This window comes from Bubalus kerabau, chromosome 11, assembly GCF_029407905.1.
Source record: "Bubalus kerabau isolate K-KA32 ecotype Philippines breed swamp buffalo chromosome 11, PCC_UOA_SB_1v2, whole genome shotgun sequence".
NCBI lineage: Eukaryota > Metazoa > Chordata > Mammalia > Artiodactyla > Bovidae > Bubalus > Bubalus kerabau.
The window spans coordinates 10,804,848-10,828,108 of NC_073634.1; the positions used below are offsets into that span (position 1 = coordinate 10,804,848).

A 23,261-nucleotide genomic window follows, 5' to 3' on the forward strand; every position below is an offset into this window, starting at 1 on the left:
CCGACCCTTGGCAACTACAGGTCTGTTCTCTCTGTCTCTGAGTCTGTTTCGTAGATAAGTTCTTTTGTATTCCTTTGTGTTACATTTTAGATTCTGCATGTACGTGATGCTGTGCTGTGCTCAGTGGCTTCCTTCATGTCCAACCCTACAGACTATCCCACAGGCTCCTCTGTCTATGGGATTCTCCAGGCAAGAATACTGGAGTTGGTTGCCATACCCTGCTCCAGGAGATCTTCCCAAACCAGGGATCAAACCTGTGTCTCCCGCATCTCCTGTACTGCAGGCAGGTTCTTTACCGCCGAGACACTAGGGAAGACCATGTAAGCGATATCAGTGATTTCTCTGTCTGACTTACTTCACTTAGTATGATCATCTCTAGGTCTTTCCATGTTTATTGGCTTCCAGTAAATGGAATATTTTACTGGAGACCAAGAAGAAGTTTTAGGAATCTATTTTCTCCTTTTAAGGAAAATTGGACATAAAACAGGAATATTAGAAAAAATGTACATCTATTTGGCTGAGAGGTTTCAGGGCTCAGCTGAATTAGTGAAAAATAATGACTTTTCAGGCTTGATGGCTTCCCCACCTCTGAACTTCTGAGGTTGTACCTAAAAATAAAAATGTATTTTGCGGGGGGCTTCCCTGGTGGTCTAGTGGTTAAGAATCCACCTGTCAACGCAGGGGACATGGGTTTGATCCCTGCTTCAGGAAGACCCCACAGTGTACAGAGCAACTAAACCCGTGCACCACAACTACTTAAGTCCATGCCCTAGAGCCCTTGCTCTGCAACAAGAGAAGCCACCGCAATGAGAAACCCGCGCACCACAATGCAAAGTAGCCCCTGCTCATCACAACTAGAGAAAGCCTGCAGGCAGCAATGAAGATCCAGCCCAGCAAAAATAAAATAACAAATCTTTATTAAAAAATGTACATTTTCTTAGCTATTTTGATGTTATCTTCAAAATGGAATGAAAGAGTTATATATTCATCTACTAACCATTCAGCACGAAATGTGGCATTCAAGTGCTTTTTGTATCTCATTCAACAAAACCAGTGAGAATGTTTGGAGTGAGCAGGAAGTTACTTCCTGTGGGTGGGATGGTGAAGGGAGAAATTCCATAGAGGAACAGGTATGGTCCTCCATGTGCAAAGAACATCCCGACAAGTTCTGAACAAATTTATTCAGTTTATAAGGCCATGTGCTTGTATAGAATCATTGTGACCACACGGGTTAGCCACACCTGATTTTCCTACTTGGCTCAGTTTGTACAGAAGACAGCCCAGTGTAATCCACTTTGCTTAATATTTTCCCTGGAGAGAGAACAAGAGCCAGAAAAACTCTTTCTACAAGATACTGACTGTGCTGAGAAACGCCCCAGGCATTGAGCCATAAAGAAGTTCCAGAGGACTTTGTAAGATGCTTGGCAAGAAAAGCAGGTCTGAGATGAGGGCCAATTCCAGTTCAGAACATGAGAGGGAGTATCCTCTTGGCCGGCTTTCTCTCCCCTCCTCTACATCCTCCGTCATGTCTACTTGGTTAATCCACAAAGAGGGCACTTCACCTATCAGATGGTTTTAAGGATCTGACACTACTGAAATGATGTCAGTAGAGATTTATTTGAAATTATAATACTATTCAGAACATATAGAGTATGTCAAATACTATCTTGTCCAAAATGTATAAAATGGACTTAGAATCTTTTTTTTTTTCCTTCAGAAGCTTAGCTCTTTCATGAAGTCATGAATATTTAGTTTTCAAGTGGGAAATTCACACCATTACATGGAAAATAGATTCCTCTTAGGAGATCCTGGCTTAAGTATTCAAAGGGCTTTCAGGCTTTGGAGGTGAAAAAGATACAGTTTTTCTTGCCATTGACATAGTGTACAGTCACCCGGTTATCTTTTCCTTTCAGTCCTCCACAGGAAGAGGCATTTCGCTGTCAAGCAGTGAAACTCTATCAGGGAAGCCTTCACAAAAAAACTGGTAGAGACAGTCTGACAACATCCGCCAATGACATCTTCTCAGTGATCCTGTCTCCCTCCCTGTTTTTTTTTTTTTTTTCTTAAGGAGTAGAGTAAAATTATTTTGTGCAATCAAAAGTGACCTCATCCTTATATTTATTTGATGTGATTCATGCAAGAATCATGGCTAGAGGCATTAAAGTCTACTTCTGACCACTAGGACGGTAGACAGGGAATTTTGATTTGTTTCTTGTCTTCACAATTTATATCTTGTGTGAAATAAATTTAAGCAAATCACCTGATCTCTTTGTGTCTGAGCTTCTTCAGGAATAACACGAGGGAAGCATTATTCATTCTACTTTCATCTTTAGAAAACTGGTAGGAAATGTACATAGTACCTGGGTGTGAGGTGTGTGAGTGTACATATGTGTATAAATGAGTGTGTGGTTATGTGCTGTTGTGGAGAGCAAGGAAATAGGACACCTAAATCATATGTCAAGATGCAATGATTCATATGATTATTGTTTTATTATATTATTGGGTGGGTTTTAAAAAATGAGGGGCTTCTCAGGTGGTGCAGTGGTAAATAATCTGCCTGCCAATGTAGGAGATGTTAGAGATGTGGCTGCGATCCCTGTGTTGGGAAGATCCCTTGAAGCAGGAAATGGCAACTCGCTCCAGTATTCTTCCCTGGAAAATTCCAAGGGCAGAGGAGCTTTGCAGGCTACAGTCCATAAGGTTGCAAAGAGTCAGACATGACTGAGCAACTGAGCATGCATGCATAAAAAGGGAATGCCATTTGACATAGACAATACATTTTCTCAATTTAGACAAAGTTAAAGAGCTTAGGAAATTCCGTGGACAGAGGAGCTTGGCAGGCTACAGTCCATGGGGTCGCAAAGAATCAGACATGACTGGGCATACATACAGAGGCTTTGCTTACCTTAGAATGTTCATGTTTGAAATGATCTTCTTTCTTTTTGTCTGTTCCTCAAAGCACGTGGAACTTCCCTGACCAGGGATCGAACCCCTGCCTTCTTCAGTGGAAGCGTGGAGTCTTAACCACTGGACCACCAGGGTTGGAAGTTCCAATGCTTGGAAGTTTTGAAGTAATTGGTTTAAAAAAAAATATTCATTGAGTCTACATTTGTCTATTTAAAGCCCTTTAACATTTTATAAAATTTATGTATTTTAATTGTAGAATCAATTACACTTTTAGAATTGTAAGCAAAATATCTTACTTTAAGGTCTTTGATTGTCATTCTTGTAAATGTGAGGAAACAGAGGTCTCTTGAGCTTTTGAGATTTGACCTAAGAAGCAGTGGCAGAGCTGCAACAGGGAAGCCACACCGCCTTTGACAATGTTTTGAGAAAACCTCTTTCCTGTTGTTTTTTATATTCAGGAGTTTTCCACTTTATCCTCATTAGTTACGATCAACAGCTAGGAAACACGTCTAATCATTCCCCTGCTTTCCATTCTCCAGACTAAGTTTCCCTGCTTCCTTAGCCTAAAAGTGTGTAGATGTCTAATTTTCCATTTTTTTTCTTCTAAGATTCCTCTGTGGAATCCAGAGCTTCCTGGAATGGGTTACAGAGTGCTGTGCTGTGCTCAGTCACTTCAGTCGTGTCCAGCTCTTTTCGACCTATGGACTGTAGCTCACCAAGCTCTTCTGTCCATGGGATTTTCCAGGCAAGAATATGGAGTGGGTTTCCGTGTCCTCCTCCAGGGAATCTTTCCAACCCAGGAATTGAACCCACATCTCCAGCATCTTCTGCATTACAGGCAGGTTCTTTACCCACTGAGCCAACTGGGAAGGCCATTAGCACACTAAGCCCTTCCACCCCCTGCCCCCTGCCCCCACAAACTTTGTTCCCATTAGCTCATGGTACCAGAATGTGGAGAAGCAAACCTCCAGATCTGTCTCCTGACTACCTTCATAAGGCATGTAACTGGTCTGTTACCAGCTGCACACAGGCCTCCTGAACGCGTGGTTTCTCCAGCCCTGCAGAGCCCCTTAAACTGCTGCTGTAAGCGACATACGCAGTAAGCAAGGGCACCAGCATAAAGACAAATGCTAACTGAATCGTGTCCGAGCAGCATGTACATACTCCCATCAAGCACAGGATGTGAAGTAAGTGAAGAACAGAGCCAGGAGAAATCATGTCCTAGAGCAGGATTGGTAGGCACTGTGAGTGGGCTGTGCCATAGTGTCCTATGAACGAGCAGGAAGCCAAGACATGCACTCCATACCATGTTTCTACCTGGAAATGAGAAGAATGGGGCTTGACAGGAAAACATTCTATCCCTAAATAAAAACACAGCATGGTTCATAGACTCTGAATGCACACTTATGGCATAAAAGAACTTCAATTCTCTGTTTTCATAAAGCAAAAATCTCAAGTCTTTGTGATTGAGTTTCACATTAACTGGCGCTATATTTGCTTAAAACTTAAACATTGTCAGTTTGAGAAGAAATCCACTGTGATATATAGATCTCCCCATTTAAATTCTAGGGTTTCTTCTTTTGATCCTTGGTAAAATTTTTCTCCAAGAAATAGAATATATATATATATATATATATATATATATATATATTTAAAAATATGAACCATTAGAATGAACTAGGAAACAAGAAAGATTTAAGTTTTGGTGGACCTTGCTTTTTTTTTTTTTTTTAAGTTCTTTAAAGACTGTAGCAGAATAAAGGGGTTACCAAGGGCTGCTATTTTTAATGTGAGAAATAAAATGTTGTCTTTAGATGTAAATTCCACCTGAAATAAGAGAAGTCACCGAGACACGGTAAGAGTGAGAGTCATCGTGAGAGTCCAGAGGGTGGCAGGGGTTTTCTGCCACAAATAACTGAATGATCAGAAGATCAGCGCTGTGTCCAACACCCCTGCTTCCTCTGAGAACCCTTGCTTCCTCTAAGAGAATTCAATCCTCGCCCAGTGATCAGAGACCGGGGACAGAGGGAATTTGCCCAGGTGCTCTGTTGATGCTGAGTGCATTCAAAGTAGACCCTCCTCTTGCTCAAGGAAAAGACAAAGAAAGTTCTCCCTTTGTTCAAGGAAATTCAGAGTGAAAGTGTTAGTCATTCAGTCGTGTCCAATTCTTTGTGACCTTATGGACTGTAGCCCGCCAGGCTCCTCAGTCCATGGGATTCTCTAGGCAAGAATACTGTAGTGGGTTGCCATTCCTTTCTCCAGTTGATCTTCCCCACCCAGGGATTGAACCCGCCTCTCCTGCATTGCAGGCAGATTCTTTGCCACCTGAGCCAAGGAAGTATAAGCATTAATGTAAAATGAGAATGAGAAAATGAACAATTTAAGTGATTGCTAATATTCAAGTAGAAGGAGTAAAGATAAGGCTCCGTGAGGAAACAGGAAATCTTAAGAGGCAAAAAGGAAGCAATTAAACAGAGGAGACATGTTAAGTAAACATAATATAAATGTCCATTATCTATTCTATGCAAACTTTTAGTAATGTAAGATAAGAGGCTACCATTAGTAAGTAATATATTAGTGATATTGCTCATTAACATTTTCATTATTATAATTTATGTTTACTGTACTCTGTTCTTACTGATAAGTCACATCAAACCAGGTTATTCTGTGGTGGCAAACAACCTGAACTTCTTCCTGCCTTAAAACAAAGACATTTCATTTCTTGCTCACAGTATGCTTGCTCACAGGTCTCCTCGCTCTGGGACTCTGGGTGATGAAATGGCTACCATCTCAACTGGCAGAGAGTCCAGCAATATGTTTCAACTGCATTTCAATGCTCTAGCCCCCAAGTGCCTGGCAATGTCCCTTCCACTCACCACTCACTTGTCATATGGCCCTACCCAACTCTACCGGAACGAAAAGAGCATAAAGCCCTCACTCTCTCCTCTCTTGAAGGGAGCCAACCTAATAGCTCCATCTGGTTTAGTGCTTGGAGCCCAACGTCCACCCTTTTCCATGGAAGGAAGAGACTACCTTCTCAGTTTTCCTCCCAGGCCATCTCTGAGAAGGGCATTTGAGAAGCTACTCTCCTTGGAGTTAAACTGGTCTCTCAGAGGGGTTCCTACTCAAAGGATGGCGGGAGATAGTGGCCATTTTATGTCTTGACTAAATTACAGATTTTTAAAGTCAGGCTTCTGATTTATTTGGACTTCAATTTCCTCAAAATACAATAGATTTCTTATGTGATACTTTGATTCCAATGACTCCATAGCTATACCCATAGTTCTTCTCTGCTGCTGCTGCTGCTGCTGCTAAGTCGCTTCAGTCGTGTCTGACTCTGTGCAACCCCATAGATTGCAGCCCACCAGGCTCCCCTGTCCCTGGGATTCTCCAGGCAAGAACACTGGAGTAGGTCACCATTTCCTTCTCCAATGCATGAAAGTGAAAAGTGAAAGTGAAGTCGCTCAGTCGTGTCCGACTCCTAGTGACCCCATGGACTGCAGCCTACCAGGCTCCTCTGCCCATGGGATTTTCCAAACAAGAGTACTGGAGTGGGTTGCAATTGCCTTCTCCGAGTTCTTCTGTAGACCCATTTAATGATCTACTGTTCTCTTTCCTTTATACGATGCTGTCATTCTCTACCCAATTGTTAGAGCCATGAACCTATCTTTCAGAATCACGTTTTAATAACTTTTCCCCCGCTGAAATATTTCATCCAATTGATCAGATTTGCTGGGTATCAAGGACTAATAGTGTCTACACTCTGAAATACCTTAAAACATTAGGTATTATAACTAAAGAATTAGAAGTCATGCCCTTGATTTTATTCTTGCTGCAAGTCTAAGAGACCCTCCTGCTCAAGACCTCCTCAGTTTTATTTTTTACTCCCTGGGAACAGAGAGCAACTTCTCCTTTTACTCCTGATAAACCATGCTTTTCTGGTATCCATTCATTCCCTTTCACTCTTGGTTTCAAATTGCCCAGCTCTTTTGTGAATTCATCTCTTTCTTGTGATAGCCCATTCAATACAGCTGATAGTAAGGAACATGTGCTGCCAGTATCTCACACTGGAACTAGAATCCATGACCACATATCTTTCTCCAAGATAGTAGATGAACCAGTTTCACCAACTATTTTCCATAGGTAACATGAATCTCTCTCTTCCAGCCTCTGCCAGTTCCCTTTGCCAAATAGTACCAATAATTACCACACTTCATCTGTGAAAGATATGGTACTAAACATTTCCCTTGGCTGCATATGTGTTCCATCCCTTCAGTCTTGTCTGACTCTTTGGACCCTACAGACTGTATCCCACCAGGCTCCTCTGTCCAATGGATTCTCCAGGCAAGAATATTAGAGCGTGTTGCCATTTCCTCCTCCAGGGGATCTTTCTGACCCAGGGATAAAATCCATGTCCCCTATGTCTCCTGCATTTCAGGCAGATTCTTTACCCACTGAGCCACCCAGGAAGCCCAAACATTTCCCTTAGGTTATTCTATTTAATGGGCTTCCCTAGTGACAAACTGGTAAAGAATTCACCTGTCAATGCAGCATACTAGGGCTCCATCTTTGGGTTAGGAAGATCTTTGGGTTGGAGAAGGAAATGGTAACCAACTCCAGTATTCTTGTCGGGGAAAATCCCATGCACAGAGGAGCCTGGCGGGCTATAGTCCATGGGGTCGCAAAAGAATCAGACAGTACTTAAAGTTAGCAATTAAACAACAACAATTCTACTTATTATTTACTAGCTTCTTTATATAACTATTGCTTAACCATTAAGGAAATCAGCCCTTAGTTTAAGTCAGTCATCTAAAGTTACATACTAGTAAGCTCACCCACACTCAGGGCTGCATAACATGCTTTCATTGAATAAACCATGATTTCCCTTTTCTTCTGTGGATGTCATTTGAATTTTTCTAACTTTCTTTGTAGACAATAGAGTTTTTCTAAGATATGCAATGAAAAGCAAAATCGCTGGATCATACTGCATCTATTCTACACGGTGAAGTATTATGTAACCGTTGGAATGAGGAATATGTCTATATAGGAACATGCCTGTATTTTTCACCTTTATATCCATAGGTAAAAAATGCAAGATCGAGAAAAGTATGTGGTATGCTACTATTCCGTTAAGAAGAGTAAGAAGTATGTCAGAGGCAAGAGTAGGTAACTGCCCAAATACGCTCCCTGCAGTGGGTGATCAGGGAGTAGAATTTTCACGGCCACTAAAGCGGTGTTTATGCTTAACAGCACTCCTTGTACGTGGAGATACAAGGTCTCACTTCTCAATCACGGTGACGCCAGAGCACCAGTTTTCAAACTGTGAACTATCACGCCCCAGACAAGGCTTCATAATGTATTGTGTGATGTGGCAAGGAGAAGAGGGTGTTTGGAAAAAGATTATATGACAGGCTCCTTCATTACGCAGAAGGCTGGTGAACACTTTCTCTGTTCTAGATATTAATAAAATACAGCTTTTGTGGTCCCAATAGGAGATAAAATGATAGAGGTCTGCAATTAGCACCAAGGTAGGGATGAGGGAGTGGTGTAAATGCTGTCTGGCCGGCAGCTTGCCCAGGAGATCAGTTTCTGACTGAAAAATAGCAGGAGTTCAGATTCAGGGGGTTGATGGAACAGAGCGTGGAGGATGCTGGTAGCTCTAGGATCACGAACTGCCGCGGGCCAGTTACCAGGCGATTACCTGGGAAACCCGGAAGGCCCTCGTGGAGGATTCTGGGGAGCCGACGTTGTGGCTCCCGAAGGGCATGCGCCAGGCTTCCCGCCGCCTGACACATCAGTGGCGCCATCTTGACTCTAGTGCGTGTAGATCCCTATTTCGGGTTTTCAGCCTGGGTGGCCGGAGGCGCTGTTCCAACAGGGTGTTTGTTCTGCAATTGTATATTATTACATCACTGCATCGCCCCAGAGGAGACTCAGGTAATGGTCAGAAGTTGGGAGGGGTAGGGGGCGGGAAAGCTCAGACCTTTGCTAGTAGTTCAGGGCGGAGCTTTCCTTCTTCCTGTTTTGAGTTTCTGTTTTGCTTGCTGGCTGCTACTGCTGCTAAGTCACTTCAGTCATGTCCGACTCTGTGCGACCCCATAGACGGCAGCCACCAGGCTCCCCCGTCCTTGGGATTCTCCAGGCAAGAACACTGGAGTGGGTTGCCATTTCCTTCTCCAATGCATGAAAGTGAAAAGTGAAAGTGAAGTCGCTCAGTCGTGTTCGACTCTTCGCGACCCCATGGACTGCAGCCTACCAGGCTCCTCCATCCATGGGATTTTCCAGGCAAAGTACTGGAGTGGGGTTCTCCATTGCCTTCTCCATTGCTTGCTGGACACACACATTAATATTAATACTGAGCACACCCAGGATCATTAATACCTCACTGCTTGAGAAATGCTTGGGCTTTGGGCAGGGTTCCTCGGTGGCACGGAGGGACGGTCTCTGCTGGGTGTTTTTTAGTCCCTCAGTTGTGTCCGTCTCTTTGCAACCCCTTGGATATAGCCTGCCAAGAGGATTCTCCAGGCAAGAATACTGGACTGGGTTGCCATTTCCTCTTCCAGGGGTCTTCCCTACCTAGGGATGGAACCCATGTCTCCTGCATTGGCAGGCGTGTTCTTCACCACTGAGGACAAAAAATTTTTGATGAACCAAACTTTCTCACTCCTGAACTTCCTCTTAGGCCAGAGGTGATGTCCTTGTAAAATCTAGTTTCCCCAGGGACTCTGCTAGGTAATTTTAACTAGAGTCACCAGCCCCACCCTCCACATCAGATCAGTTTGCTCACTCACCACCATTCCCCAGGTGGTGGCTCATTATGCTGGAGTGCCTTCAGTGAGAATCCTATACAGAATCCCCCTTACCACTGATGCTTCTGTAGTAGTTTTTTCATCCATTGACCGCCAACTTGCTCCTTGGCAAGTGTTAAGTGTTTGTCTTCAGGAAACCATTATAAAGGCAGCTGTGCATCCCAGGCAGCCATTTTAGCTCCCCAGAGTTTTCGTGGGAATACTTTACTTTCTAAAAAGGAAAACCTAATTCCATCACAGTGGTCCTGTATCTGTCAACTCATCCACTTGAATAATGGCTTTCTTACCATGCTTTTAGAAATATTATTTAACTTTTTTTTTTTAATAGTCAGATGGCAGGGTTTTGCTTTCATGAGACTGATGACTGCTTCAGTGCAGGCCAGTTTGCTCTCTGCTGACAGGCAGCAAGTGGAGCTTCATTAAAAAAGAAAAAAGGATTGTAGTTGATTTAAAATATTGTTTTAGTTTCAGGTGTGCTGCAGGGTGAATCAGTTATGCATGTACATTCATTCTTTTTCAGATTATTCATTCAGATTCATTTATTTTCTCATATGGATTATCAGGGAGTATTGAGTTCCCTGTGCTGTGCAGTGAGTCCTTTCTGGTTGTCTGTCTTGTGTGTGTGTATGTTAATCTCAAACTCCTGGTTTATCCATCTCCCCCTCCCCACCAGGTTTCCCCTTGGGTAACCATAGATTTGTTTTCAGTATCTGTGGGTCTGTTTCTGTTTTGTAGCTAAGTTCATTTGTATCATTTTAAAAATTAGATTACCTTTGTGAGTGAAAAAAAATACACTCATTAAAGTATAGTTTATCTTTTAGGTTGTAAAAAAAATGGTAAGGGGTATGAGTACAGCATATATAAAAGGAATATGAGTATAGTGACTTCCCTGGTAGGCCAGTGGTTAAGACTTCACCTTCCAATGCAGGGGGTTTGATCCCTGGTTGAGGAGCTAAGATCCCACATGCCTCTTGACCAAAAAACCAAAATATAAAACAGAAGTAATATTGTAACAAATTCAATAAAACTTAAAAAATCTTAAAAGTAGTATAAATAAATATATATATATATATGCATACATACAATTCTTTGTCATGTGTATATATATACTTCATATGCATTGCATATATAAGTAAATATATGTGTTTGCTTATATTAAACCCATTTTTATCTGTATGTTAAAAAAATATAAAGAAATATCAGGATAAAGTAAATTCTTTAAAAATTCGCTTTCCTGAAAGGGGAAGAAGGAGGGAGCAGTGAGATGAGGAAAAGACGCTGAAATTGACGTCTGTCTACAGTAGAATTGTAGGGATCTACTTCATTTCTTTCTCCATGTGTGTAGCCAGTTGTCCTAGAAATGTTCATCCTTATCCAACTGATTTACCGTGTCCTCTATCAGGTTTATATATTGTGAGTCTGTTTCTGAGTATTACAGTTTTTTCCTCCATTACACTGTCTGTTTTTCCCTGCATCACCAATATTCTATTCCATTTGCTATAGAATATTGCTATAAAATAGATCTTGTTGTCTGGTAGGGAAGGTTTCCCAACTTGATCTTCTTTAAGTTGCTTTTGATGTTTCCCTGACTATTTTGGCTCCATACAGATCTGTCCGTTGGTACACCAATTTTCTTTTGATCTGTGTCTAATATGCTGTTTCACTCATCCATAAAGTGTTTAAATTTAATGAAATTTTTTTATATGTTGAAGTTCTTTGGTTTCTTTTCACATATATTTAATTTTTAACACTGCATTTCTCTCTCAAATTTTGAACCAGTCTTAATTTTCTTCCCTTTATTACTTTAATATTTATTTATTTGACTGCACTGGGTCTTAGTTGCACTTTATGGGATCATAGCTCCTTGACCAGGGATCAAACCCAGGAGCACAGAGTCTTGGCCACTGGACTGCCAGGGAAGTCCATCCTTTATTATTTTAAACATTATTATTTTAGAATTCATGTCCGATCATTCTATAATCTGAACTTCTTGAGAGGGGGGCTTCTGTGTTTCCTGGTTCTATTAAAATCTGGGATGGATTTCCATGTTAAGTTCTCAATTTAGTATTTTCTTGACCTTTGATGTAGTCCACATCCAAGGGAGGATAGTATTACAGTTACGAATGTTTAGAGAACATTTTTATTTTTCCAGGCAAAGTCCATAACTTACTATACTTTAGTAAGATCACCAAAAGGAGTGTCTCATGCCTGGAGAACCCCTACTCGACAGCCAGGGTAATTCCCACATCCATGTATGTCTGTAGGGAATGTCTGTAGATTTGGGTAGCTATATATCTATTTATTCATGCATCCATCCATCCATCTAATCTAATATAATCTAATCTGTCTATCCAATCTATCAATGCATGCATCCATCTATCCTATATGTTTATATCTATAAAAACCATATCCATGGTTTTTTTTATCATTGACAGTATTTATAGAATTCCACATTCAAAATATATAAAATCCCTACCTACTAAGGAGGGAAGGAATTATGGAATCATCTGCAGGTAGAATATGATTTATAGAAACAAAGCCCAGGATGGCCCTCCCAGAGACAGAGCTGCAGGTAACCTGGCCATACTCAGGGGCCTGGTCTTCCAAGGAGAAACTCGACAAGGGCCCAGGTGGTAAATTTTGACTAGTAACATGGAATTAATGGAAGTATACTGTTTGTGGTAAGTGATTTTTAAACTTTATTGTTAACATCTTCCCCTTTCCCACATCAGTAACAACTCTGCCCTCTTTACCCCAGCAATTTTACTCTCCAGCATACAAGTGTTCATCATAGGCACTACTTACAAAGGACATCACCATCATCATTCAATCAATTGATTACATTAAAATTGGCTTATGTTAAATACATCATGTTATAGGTAAAGATGGAGAACGCAATGGCACCCCACTCCAGTACTCTTGCCTGCAAAATCCTATGGACGGAGGAGCCTGGTAGGCTGCGGTCCATGGGGTTGCTAAGAGTCAGGCACAACTGAGTGACTTCACTTTCACTTTTCAGTTTCATGCATTGGAGAAGGACATGGCAACCCACTCCAGTGTTCTTGCCTGGAGAATCCCAGGGACGGGGGAGCCTGGTGGGCTGCCGTCTATGGGCTCGCACAGAGTCGGACACACTGAAGCGACTTAGCAGCAGCACAGGTAAAGAATACACAGGTAGATGATACCTGGCAAATTAAAACAGAAAATATTACTGCTATTTTTCTTATCATCTAAATAATTGTTTTACCAAAACAAGTAGTTCATTAATGTACTTTTATTATCATTAAAAACTATCTGCTTTTTCTCTCTTCTACCTTATTTTATTTCCCTCTATATTAATTGTCTAATGACTCATCCTAGATCAAAAAATCTTATTAAATACAAACATCAAAAATACACAAGACAAGTGTATTAAGGAAGGAATTAGCCAGATACCCTAACATGCAGACTTTGTTGGCTACAACATCCCTATATGCTCTGGAATGCAGAGTTTCAGAACTTCAGTAAATATGCCCTTGTCTGGCTGCAGGAAATATCATCCTTTGCACAGTCTGTCTTTTGCTTGAAATGACAGTTGTTTGTCCCCCCCCCCCATTCTGAATCTCATTAAGCATGACCTCTAATACCAATTTAAAAAGCAAAACCAAAACTAAACATAAAGTTGTTCCATGTTTTCTTTCCTTCCCTGGTGTTTGTGTCTCAAATCTTATTTATGTTTCGGTATTTTATGCATTTTCTTTTTTCCTCAATTTTTAATTATGTTTCTTCCCCCAAAGCAGAACTTCTTACCCCTCCAGTATTTTGATCATTTGTTGCCCTTTGGTTTGTGTGTCATTATTCCACCTGTTCTCAGTGTCGTTGAGTAAATCATGATGAAGCTCCTTTCAAAGCAGATAGGGCTAACCAGCAGGTTTGAAATAATTAAAAATCATTGTCAATTTCCCACCACATCCCAGTCCTGTCTTTTCAGTTTTGAGGATTTCCTTATGCTCCTCTGACTCCTGCTATTTATCCAGATTGAAATGGGAATGGGAGCTTTTGCTCCCCTTTCCTCTGGCACTAGGCTCCCGCCTGTCTCCTTATACATTTTTCAGCTTCCATTAATATTTATCTTGCATCACAGATAGGTACTGGGTAGCAAGAAGGACCAACGAAGCTACTTCAGCCATTGATGTGGCAGAAAACATCTCCTGTGAAGCCCTCGGCTCCTGTGATGCCTTCTCTCCCTGAGTGGCACCCGCTTCCAGCACTCATTAAATCTTAAGACAAGCTTCATCACCTTTCTGGAACTTTTATGCTGTCCCTTGGACCATTTATTTATTTATTTATTCCATTCTTCTGTGAGAAATGTGAGTGGGTTAAAAATCCAAGTATGAAACCAGGAAATAATTACTCCATAGTTGATGCAAATATTACCCTGCTTCACCACGTTGGCTCAGGACTACTATGTACCAGTGGAACGGAAATTGATCTGTGCTGGAGTCCTTCTTGTTCCAATCTCTGGATTAATGTTTTATGGTTCTTTATGAACATGTCCTTTTAGTTCTCTCCCCATTGTCCTAATATGCAGCAGCTGAAAGATCATATAGAGTCACGTTGGGAAAGAAGGCACTGATGTCCTGGTCCCTCAACTGAAGAAGGCGCTGCCTTGGTCTCTGGGATGCAAGAACATCTTCAGTTTCTCCAGTATCCTTTGTGGACTTGCTCCAGGGACCCCGTGTTTCTTTTTTTTTATTTATTTTTTATTGAAGGATAATTGAAAGAGAAAGGTAAATACCGTATTCTAACACATATATATGGAATCTAGAAAAATGGGACTGAAGAATTTACTTACAGGGCAGTAGTGGAGAAACAGACCCTGTGTTTCTACTGCATTCAGAGCCCAGCTGCTGGGTGATGGAGATAGTTATCCCTCTTCCCAGATAAGGTTTAGCAGAGATTCATGACTTGAGGGGGTGGGCAGTAGGGTGCAGACAGAAGGAGAGATTTGGCCCAACCCACCCCATGGTGTTTTATTCTTGCTGTCCTGTGTGGTCAGTGTAAATATGCTAGATGCTATTTTCAGAAAACCTCATTTAGGTATCAGAAAAAGCTCCAAGAGCAGTAACCAGCAGCTCAGGAAACAACCTCTCAGAGTAGTTTTCTTTCTTTCCTACTATTAAGAAATGCAGATGAATCCATATTTAGAAAATTTTCTAATTTCTACACCCCCTGAGAAGTGATAATTATATTTACTAGAAGGTAAGAGATAATATTCTGAGTTCAGTATCAGTGCTATCTTTTCATACATGTTTTCTGTGGCCCGATTGGAACATTTTGATATTTCAGTATCAGGTGAGAAAGTGGTTTAAAGAAAACTTCATTATTTGGTTTTATTAAAGGTACCATGGGTGAAAATTTTAATTTTTAATTTATTCACTGTATTATATTTATTATTTTTAATCTTGGGCCACAACAGCATGTGGGATCTTAGTTCCTGACCAGGGATTGAACTGGCACCCCCTCCGGTAAAAGCCTGGAGTCTTAACCACTGGACTGCCAGGGAAGTCCCTCACTTTATTTTAGTATAAGAAGGAAAAGAGATTGAATAAACAGAAATTTAGGAAAAATTAAGAGGAAGGAATATGAAGGCTAATTTATGTAAATAATGGTAAAGCTACAGGTGGATGTAAATTGTAGAATAAATCAATAATATGAACATATTTTAAATTGGATTGAGGTCTTTGGAGATACCCTATGATTTTCCAGAAATTCTCTGTGAGATTTTGATAAGCGCTAAAAAGAATTTCTTCCAAATGGCTCAGAGATGCTAGAGGTTGTATAAGATGATTTGTTTGTTTAAGATTTAGGTTGTGTTACAGCTAATTACAAAATGGCCCATTTTGGTATCACAAGTTGTATTCATTTAAATTAGTATCTTGTGGGAGAAGTAAATACAAAGATGGAAATGGTGGCAAATAATTGGTTTAATTTTTTTCTACTTTTTTTTTTTTAAACAAGTTGAGGTTTTGTTTATACGTGACCTTGATTTCTCTGGAGAGTGAATTAGAAACATATGGGGAAATTAATCTAAAGAAGTCACACCAGCCAGTGCTGTGAGAAAAAATCATGGCAAGAGTGAACACAAAAAAGAAAAGGAGAGCCTCAGACTCATTGTACATTTCAGACTGATGGTCCTTCTGGAATCATTTTTTAAAAACAAATTTTATGAGTATTGTTATTTTACAATGTTGTGTTAGTTGCTGCTGCCCAACAAAGTGAATCATCTATGTTATACATATATCTCCCCCCTTTTTTGGATTTCTCTCCCATTTAGGTCATCACAGAGCATTGAGTAGAGGTTCCTGTGCTGTTCAGTGGGTTCTCATTAGTTGTCTATTTTATACACAGTGTCATTAGTGTATATGTGCCAATTCCAGTCTCCTAATTCATCTCATTCTCCTTTTCCCCCTTGGCATCCATACATTTGTTCTGCATGTCTCTGTGTCTGTTTCTGCTTTTAAGTAAGATCATTGATCAGGTAAATCATCACAGACAAATGAAATATTGTACCCGAAAAACATTGAGACTCATCACATAGTGTCTTATGATATTGATATAGATGAATTAGGACTTAGATAAAGTAGTTAAATCTGACTATGTGTTCTACTAAAAGTTTTTCTGTGGGACTCAGTGAAATTATAAAAGCAATACTTAACTAGTGAAAAAGACAGTAGAAAAGTAGAGTTAAAATAGGAATGCACAGAGAATACCGTTAATTAACTTTCTACTGTGCATATATTTCTCCTTGACAAGTTGAAGTTTATACTATATGTGTTGGCTTTTTTTTTTCCCCCCACAAAAGATTTAATTGGGCTTTATGCCGTGGAATTCATTTTGCAAATCTTTCAAATCATAACCAGGGATTAGAAAGCTGGGAAATAAGCCAGTTATTTTTCCATTAGTTTTGAATTTGCAGGAAGCAGATTCTTCAAACTCATGATCCTGGGTTTCAAACTTGCTCCTGAGTTGTGATCATTAGAGGGGATTTGTATCCACTCAACATAGCTGCTTAGTTCCCTGATAGCAAAGTGGTGAGTATTGCCATTATCTCCACCTCGTCCCAGCCCCCATCCTGAGTGGATTCTGAGCTGTGTGTGTTCTCAGTTAGTTTCCACAACAGTTTGAAAAGAGAAATATTAGTCAGTTTTACAGATGAGATGGAAGCTTAGGGTGGCTGAGTAGTCGGAAATCACATATCTAGGAAGTAGAGAGCTGAGCTTTATATCCATGGAGTCTGTTCCAGACCTCATGTGCTCAACTTCAAGCCTCCGTGGTGTGTTCATCTCATGACTGATGTGGAGTTCAAGTGCAGCCTGGTGCTCTGGAGTAGAGCAGATGTAAACAGCCTGCCTGGGGGCTGAACCCACAAACTTGGCATGATTAGCACAGGACTAAAAGAATTAAGTGAATAAGAGGTAGGTTATCCCAAATCCTTTATTATGACTTTATTTTTTTTTTCAGGATAGCCTATGAAAATCAAGAAGGGACATCTGTTAAAACATGCACATTTGGTCACTTCAGTTTTCAAAATCATTCTAAAGACTTTGATACGTACAAGTTGGCACGTGATTATACTTGTGTTTGTATGCAGGTGGAAATGTGAGTTCATGCCAACAACCCTAAATACAAAGTGTGAACCTCCTCATGATTGTACACTGATGCACATACATCTATTTATGTTCTCACACAATTAATGTCTGTAAGTGCATGGTGTGTGTATGCACGTGTGTAATGACCAGAATCTTACCCATCTTGCATTTCAGTGATCCCCCTGGAATTTGTAATTACAACTGTTATCTCTAGAAGTAATTGGCGGGAAAGCCAGATGTTTTTAAAATGAGTTTTATTTTGCTTTATTTTTAAAACTTTTTACTGAAGTATATAGTTGATTTATAGCGTTCTGTTAGTTTCAGGTATATAGCACAGTGAATCCATTTTACATATATCCACTCTTTTTCAGATTTTTTCCTCACATAAGTTATTACAGAGTATTGAGTACAGTTCCTTGTGCTATACAGTGGGTCCTTATTGGTTATCTATTTATATGTGACTGTGTATAGGTGTCAATCCCAATCTTCCAATTTATCCCTCCCTCTGTTACCCACCATAAATTTGTTTTCTACAAGTCTGGATACTTTTGAATGAGAAATTCACTTTTTACACACTTAAAAATATAGAGAACCTTTTATTCTGCAGGCATATGTGGGGAAATGTGAAGTCCTCATCTCCTGTTGTCTCTAGAGACTTCAGGGGTTTCTGCATAAAGTTCAGAAGATACTATCCCTTGTGTAGTAAAAATATAAAGAAGGTATTTGTGGCTAATGAGGCACCATGGTTTTATTTATGTTTCAGTCAGATTGAAACAGGAACACAGGAGGGTGTCAGAAACAGCTAATACTTTGGAAGGGGATTGTGGGGGACAGCTGAGACCAGGTCCTTCCAGGATCTGTAATTTTTGTCAATGATGCTAACTGATGTGGAGCCCATGTGTGTCAGGGAGAGAAGGGTAAAAGTCATGGTGACTCTTCCCTGAAAAGGAATTGCTTTCTCATCGCCAGAAATTTCTGAATCTAAGTTAGAAAGGAAAAAAACACACACACACACACTTGCCATGTGCTTATTACCATGTGCCTTGACAGGAAAAACAACAGCATCTTGCCTCCTCAGCTTATTCCTCATCAGTGAACTCTTCCCCAAACAAGACACTCCACATCAGCCATTTGGGCTTCCTCCCGTCCCTGTTGCAAGGAGCTCTCTGTGCAGTTTGTACTCGCTGCAGAGCACGCGGAAGCCAAGAGCAAGAAGCTGGTAATCTGGGCACCCACAGTTGTGATGAGGCATCTTCAGCGGAGCCATCCAAATCAAATATTTGGCTCTGCTGCTTCAGATGCGCTGTCTCATATTGTCACTGTGGTGCTGGCAGGGGAGTCGAGCCCACTGGGGGTGGGGGCCCGAGGGTGGGGACACAGCGGAGCGCACCCTCCCTCCAGTGTCATGTACCAGCAGCATCCCCTGCCCTTGGTTGTCCTGGGTGCCATCTGAAACTGCGGCGCCTCTTGGACACGGGCCAAACTGCATACATCTAAGGAAGAACGGCAGGAAAGCACACCTCCCTGAGGTCAAATTTTCCTTTTCTAATAAACATTTTAAGCACTGGTCCTCGATCCTTCCATGGTGATCCAGTAGTTGGGACTTCGCCTTTCAGTGCAGGGGTTGCAGTATCTGTCCTTGGTCCTGGAGCTAAGATCACACGTGCCTCGTAGCCCCCAATCCAAAATGTAAAACAGGAACAATATTGTAACAGATTCAGTCAAGACTTTGAAAATAATCCATGTCAGAAAGTCTTAAAAAAAAAAATAAGTCCTAGTCCTTTTACTACTAGTGTGTTCCTATCCTGTGTTACTATCCTTGGTGGTAGTAACATGCTTTTGAAAAGCATCTCAGAGTCAACACAGCCGTTTTCATATACGTTGTTTCATTTGGTTTTAAGACAATCCTATAAGGTAAATGTGAGAGAAGAGATGCTCAGCCAATCAGAGGGTTACTAGCTCCTTCAGGGAACTGGGAAGATAGTCTGGAAATCTGTGTCCGCGTCTCATGACCTGGTGGGTTACTTCTCTGCAGTGATTGTTCATTGGGAAAAAGTTGATATTTTAGGAGACATGTCACCAATATGTCTCCTATGTCACAAAATTTTAAAACCAGAAAAACAGCTGTGGATCTTCTCAAAAATCACTAAATCACACTTTTAATTCCGATTTTATTGACATATAATTGATGTACAGTACTGTATTATAAGGTGTGCAGCCTATGAATTGACTTATGTACATCAGGAAATGATTACCACAGTAAGTTTGGTAAACTGTCATCATCTCATATAGATACAAAATTAAGTAGAAAAAATATTTTTCCTATGATGAGAACTCAGATTTATTGTCTTTACATCTGTCGTATATAATGTACAGTGCTCTTATTTATATTTATCATCTTGTACCTCACATTTCTAGTACACATTTATCTCATAACTAGCATCTCATACCTTTTGACCACCTTTATCCAATCTTCCCTCCCCCAGTCCACCTCTCTGGTGACCACAAATCTGATCTCTTTTTTTTCTATGAGTTTGTTTGTTTTCAAAATATAATTAACCTACAACACTATGTTAGTTCCTGGTACATAACATAATGATTTGATATTTCTATACATTTCAAAATGATCATTATGGAAATTCTGGTTACCATCTGTCGCTATACAAAGATGTTACATAATTATTGACTGTATTCCCCACACTGTACATTTCATACCGAGGACTTGTTTATTTTGTAACTGGAAGTTTGTACTTGTAGTCTCCCTCACCTATTTCTCTCCGGCCCCCTCCCCTACCACATCTGTTTATTCTCTGAATTTATCACTCTGCTTATGTTTTGTTGTTTATTCATTTGTTTTGTTTTCCGGATTCCACATATAAGTGAAATTATCATACAGTGTTTGTCTTTCTCTGTCTGACTTATTTCACTTAGCATAATGTCCTCTAGGTCTATCCATGTTATAGCAAATGGCAAGATCTCATTCTTTTTATGACTAATATCCCTTTGTGTGTGTGTGTGTGTGTGTGTATAAACACACATAAATATGCCATGTCTTCTTTGCTCATTCATCTGTTGATAGCCACTTAGATTGCTACCATCTCTTGGCTACTGTAAATAATGCTGCAATGATATAGGTATGCATATAAAATTCATACAACCAATATCAAAAAAGCAAACAACCTGATTAAAAAGATCTGAATAGACATTTTTAATATATACATATATCTTTATATCTATTATATATATATATATATCTTTTAAGATTATTATTTATGTTTTCACCCGATAAATACCCAGGAGTGGAATTGCTGGATTGTACAGTCATTCTGTTTTTAGTTTTTTCATGCCTCTCCATACTGTTTTCCAAAGTGGCTGCATAAATTCACATTCCCACTAACAGTGAACAAGCTTCCCTTTTCTTCACAGCCTTACCAACAATTGTGTTGTGTTGTCTTTTTGATAATAACCATGATAACAGGGGTAAGATGATATCTCATTGTGATTTTGATTTGCCTCTCCCTGATGATTCGTGATGTCCAGCATCTTTTCACGTGGCTGTTGGCCATCTCTAAGTCTTCTTTGGAAAAATGTCTGTTCACATCCTCTGTCGGTTTTTTAATCAGGTTTTTTTGTTGTTGTTGTTCCGGTTGTATGAATTCTTTGTGTACTTTGAATATTAACCTTTCATCAGATACATCTTTTCCCATTCAGCAGGCAAACTTTGTGTTTTATTGACAGTTCCCTTCACTGTGCAAAAGTGTTTCTGTTTGCTGTCATCCATTTGTTTATTTTTGTTTTTGTTTCCTTTGCCTGAGGAGACATATCTAAAAGAGCATTCCTTAGACAGATGTCTGTCAAAGAGGGTACTGCCTTGTTTTCTTCTAGAAGTTGTATGGTTTCAGATCTTACATTTAAGTCTTTCAATAATATTAAATAGATTGAATATAGTTTTTTATGTGTAAAATATTTGTTAAATAATAATAACAATGTTTTTATCAATATTTATTTTCTTCCTGGTTTGGAAGGAAGATTATGTAAACATAGCTTTTTCATCACATTCCTATGCTGCTTCATTACTCTTGCACCCAGCTTGAATGAACTGGACTAATTTGATCCCATGTCCGCTCTGCTCTTGGTTCTTATTTCTATTTTGTTTGTTTTCATGGGTCTACTGGCTCATCCAGAAACCTGGACACTCCTTCTGAACTGGGTCCTAGTGGCTTGTGCTTTGTTTCCCAGAGATACAGCTTCCTATGCGGCCGGCTTCCCCACAGCTCAGAATTTCACCTGTCCTTAGATTTCCTGTGTCTGGGTCCCACCCACCTGTTGGGACTCATTGCTCCTTTTCACAGAGCTCCTGATGCTGTGTTTGCATTTTCCTGTTGGCTTGTGATCAGTTTTTTTCTGATACGTTGCTCAGTCTGCCAATTCACAGAAACTCTCTAGGGCCTCCTTCTAGATTCTGTCTACAAGATACCTGGTCAGTTTTTAGATCTTCATTCATCTCAAGACTCCTCCAGTCTAGTCTGGATATCCACACATGGCAAGCCCAAACATTGCCTAAAATATAATAAATAAGCTAGATTCAGAGTACAATAGCTCTTGAAAGGAGGTAGGGTACTTTTAGACTTGATAAAGTAGGAGAAAGTGAGCCATGGTAAACGCTTAGTTAGATAAATGAGTTGGTGTAAAAAGCATTTAAAGAGAATAATATAGTGGAAATATGGAGGTTGGATTGGGAAACAGAGCCCTGGAGCAGAGATTAATGCAAAGTTGTCTGAGTAAGGGTGAAGGAAATAGCTGGTGGGACTTGGAAGGAAAGTAGACAGTGGTGTATATTTCAAAGGACAGAGTGACAGTACTTCATTCATTTCTCCTTTCATTGTTCAGTCCTTCACAAACACCGTGCATTTGTCATGGATTGAAATGTGCCCCCACAAATGCACATGTTGAACCCCCAGGACAAAATGTGGACTTATTTGAAAATAGGGTCTGTGTACGCTTACTCCTTGGAAGGAAAGTTATGACCTACCTAGATAGCATTTTAAAAAGCAAAGACATTACTTTGCCAACAAAGGTCCATCTAGTCAAGGCTATGGTTTTTCCAGTGGTCGTGTATAGACGTGAGAGTTGGACTGTGAAGAAAGCTGAGCACCTAAGAATTGATGCTTTTGAACTGTGGTGTTGGAGAAGACTCTTGAGAGTCCCTTGGACTGCAAGGAGATCCAACCAGTCCATTCTAAAGGAGATCAGCCCTGGGAAGGACTGATGCTGAAGCTGTAACTCCAATACTTTGGCCACCTCGTGCAAAGAGTTGACTCATTGGAAAAAACCCTGATGCTGGGAGGGATTGGGGGCAGGAGGAGAAGGGGATGACAGAGGATGAGATGGCTGGATGGCATCACCGACTCGATGGACATGAGTTTGGATAAAGTTGGTGATGGACAGGGAGGCCTGGCGTGCTGTGATTCATGGGGTGGCAAAGAGCTGGACATGACTGAGCGACTGAACTGAACTGAGATGTAATCAGATAAAATGCGGTAACGGTGAATAAAGTGAGCGTTCAATCTAATATTAACAGGATCAGTGTCCTTACAAAAAGGGGAAATTTGAACACAAGGGGACACATGCAGCGGGGAGACAATGTGAAGGGGCACAGGGAGAAGACGACCACCTATGACTCAAGGAGAGAAGCCTGGATGGATCCTTCTGTCACAGCCCTCAGGAGAAACCAGCCCCCTGACACCTTGAGCTCGGGCTTCCAGACCCCAGAGTCCTGGGAGGATAGATTTCCATTGCTCAAGTCACCCAGTCTGTGGTCCTTTGCTACAGCTGCCCTAGCAAATTAATCCAAGATTGAACAAGACACTTCTAGGTGCCTGGAAAGTGGTTGGGGTGGGACAGAGCCTGTGTC

At 40.6% G+C, this 23,261-nt stretch overlaps 1 long non-coding RNA gene across 2 annotated transcripts; it reads left to right on the forward strand.

Annotated features, from left to right (window-relative positions):
* The first annotated feature begins 8,264 nt into the window (after nt 1-8,264).
* On the forward strand, nt 8,265-20,120 carry LOC129622342 (uncharacterized). Of its 2 annotated transcripts, none has more exons than XR_008699916.1 (3): nt 8,265-8,844; nt 13,840-14,402; nt 18,410-20,120. It is a non-coding gene; the product is annotated as an uncharacterized LOC129622342 (long non-coding RNA). The 2 variants fall into 2 exon arrangements; XR_008699917.1 differs by lacking the exon at nt 18,410-20,120 and adding an exon at nt 17,220-17,744 and having other exon boundaries at nt 13,840-14,485.
* The last annotated feature ends 3,141 nt before the right edge of the window (nt 20,121-23,261 follow it).